This window comes from Magnolia sinica, chromosome 4 (genome assembly GCF_029962835.1).
Source record: "Magnolia sinica isolate HGM2019 chromosome 4, MsV1, whole genome shotgun sequence".
In the NCBI taxonomy this organism is placed as follows: domain Eukaryota; kingdom Viridiplantae; phylum Streptophyta; class Magnoliopsida; order Magnoliales; family Magnoliaceae; genus Magnolia; species Magnolia sinica.
In genome coordinates this window covers 47,428,528-47,430,799 of record NC_080576.1, presented here as the reverse complement: position 1 = coordinate 47,430,799, position 2,272 = coordinate 47,428,528, and the positions used below count along the sequence as shown (strand labels likewise).

At 36.9% G+C, this 2,272-nt stretch overlaps 1 non-coding gene across 1 annotated transcript; it reads right to left on the bottom strand.

Annotated features, from left to right (window-relative positions):
* Positions 1–235: 235 nt before the first annotated feature.
* Positions 236–343, bottom strand: LOC131244853 (small nucleolar RNA R71). Its single transcript, XR_009170625.1, has one exon. It is a non-coding gene; the product is annotated as a small nucleolar RNA R71 (small nucleolar RNA).
* Positions 344–2,272: the final 1,929 nt, after the last annotated feature.

Genomic DNA, 2,272 nt, shown 5'->3' with positions numbered 1-2,272 from the left:
AAGTTTCATAGACTAGAATATGAAAGTCCATACTTGCATATAAAAGAGTTTGATGAGATATCTACATTACACTTCCCAATCATGTCCAAGGACACAATAAGACTAACATTGTTCCCTTTCTCTTTAAAAGAAAAGGTTAAGTCATGGTTACATTCTTTAAGACCATGGTCCATTGGCACATGGGCCGAGTTAACAAGGGAATCCTTAAAAAGTTCTTCCCATATCATAAAACGAATACCTTAAGGAAAGAAATAATGAATTTTGTGTAAAAAGAGGATGAGACCTTCTTTCAATGTTGGAAGTGATATAAGGATCTCATAAATTCATGTCCACAACATGGATACGAAACATGACTGATAACAAACTTTTTCTATAGATTGACCTCACCCGTGCGCCAATTTGTGGAGATGATGTGTAATGGCGAATTCATGAAAAAGGAAGACGATAATGCGTGTGATTATTTTAATAAACTTACTAAAAATGTGCAATCATGGGATACCTCCCCAAGACCCACCACTTCTAAGCCTACCCAATCAAAGGAAAGGGGAGAAATTATGTTTTAAAAGAGGGAAATGATATAAATGTAAGAGTGGCCAATATCGTAATAAAAGTCAAGGCCATGGAACTTAAGAAGGATAAGGCTACAAAAATTGTTTGTGGTGTTTGTGCTTGCAACATACATATAGCTGAAAAATGCCCAACAATTCCTACTTTTCAAGTAATATTGAATGAGCAATCAAATGCTGTGAACAATTACTAAAGACTTTTTAGTGGAACCATCTTGAATTCATACAATTCCAGTTGAAGGAAACATCCAAATTTCAATTAAAGGAATCGACAAACGACTAACCCACAAGAGGCCCTGACTCAAATCTTAAATCAAAAGAGGCCTCAGGAGGATCCAGTTATAAAACATATCCAAAACGAAGAGCTTTTCAATCAAGGCACATTACAAGCCTTTCAAGACCTGATCAAGGCCATTCAACAAATTGAGTCACATTTAATGATTGGAGAGAAAGGGACTTTTTCAGCCCAACCTCTACCAAATCCAAAACCATAATGTGAAATTAGTGATCCAAGCTCTTCAAATTAAATGGAGTAAGAAAAATCTATCACCACTCTTAGGAGTGGAAAGACAATTCACAAATCTATTCCGGTGAGGGCTAAAAAGCCTTAGGACTCGGAAAAAGATGAGCATGATAAACTTAGTATTGCTCTACATGGGTTAGAACCGGAATCTCAAAGTAAGCCAATTGCGTCATTCCCCCTACGATTGATTGCACCAAAATCTCTATCTAACTCTCAGGATATCCTAAAGGTGCTTAATCATGTGAGGGTCAATACCCCTCTACTAGATGTCATTAAAGAAATCCCTTCATATGCCAATTTTTTGAAAGCTTTATGTACGACCAAAAAATGATAAAACATTCAAAAGAAAATCTTTTTGACAGAAAACGTGAGTGCCATCCTCAAGCAAGATGTACCACAAAAATACAAGGATCTCGGTAGCCCAACCATTACTTGTGTAATTGGGAACCACCGGATCAAGCATGCACTTATTAACTTGGGGGCGAGTGTTAATTTGATTCCATTCTTGGTTTATGAACAATTGGGTCTAAGTGAATTAAAACTCACCCAAACCACATTACAACTTATTGATCGATCAGTTCATGTACTAAGAGGGATGATTGAGGATGTGTTAGTCCAAGTTGATAAATTCTACTATTCAGTAGATTTTATTGTCCTAGATACTCAACACATCATAAATGTGAGCACTCAGATTCCCATCATACTTGGTCACCCATTCCTTGCTACATTAAACGCCATAATTAATTGTAGGAATGGAGTTATGAATTTATCTTTCAGAAATATGACATTGGAGCTTAATATCTTTTTCAATATGGGCAAATAGTTAGAGGTTGTTGAAGATATCCATGACATTAACATGATCGACTCTTTCGTAGAAGATAGAGCAACCTTGAATCTATACTCTAACCCTCTATAGATGTGCTTGGCCCACTCCCCTGATGATTTGGATGATGACATGATTAGGGAGATGAGTGCCTTACTAGATAATGTGTCGGTACTTGGATTTAACCGCTAAAGGCCACAATTTAAAACTTTACCCCAAACTGATGTAGTGCCTCTACCGTCTTGCCTCAAAGCACCAAAGCTTGACCTAAAACCATTGCCCTCTAATCTCAAATGTCTACTTAGGTCAAGATAAGATATACCTGGTGATGATTTCTTCTCACCTTGAGAAAGAACAAGA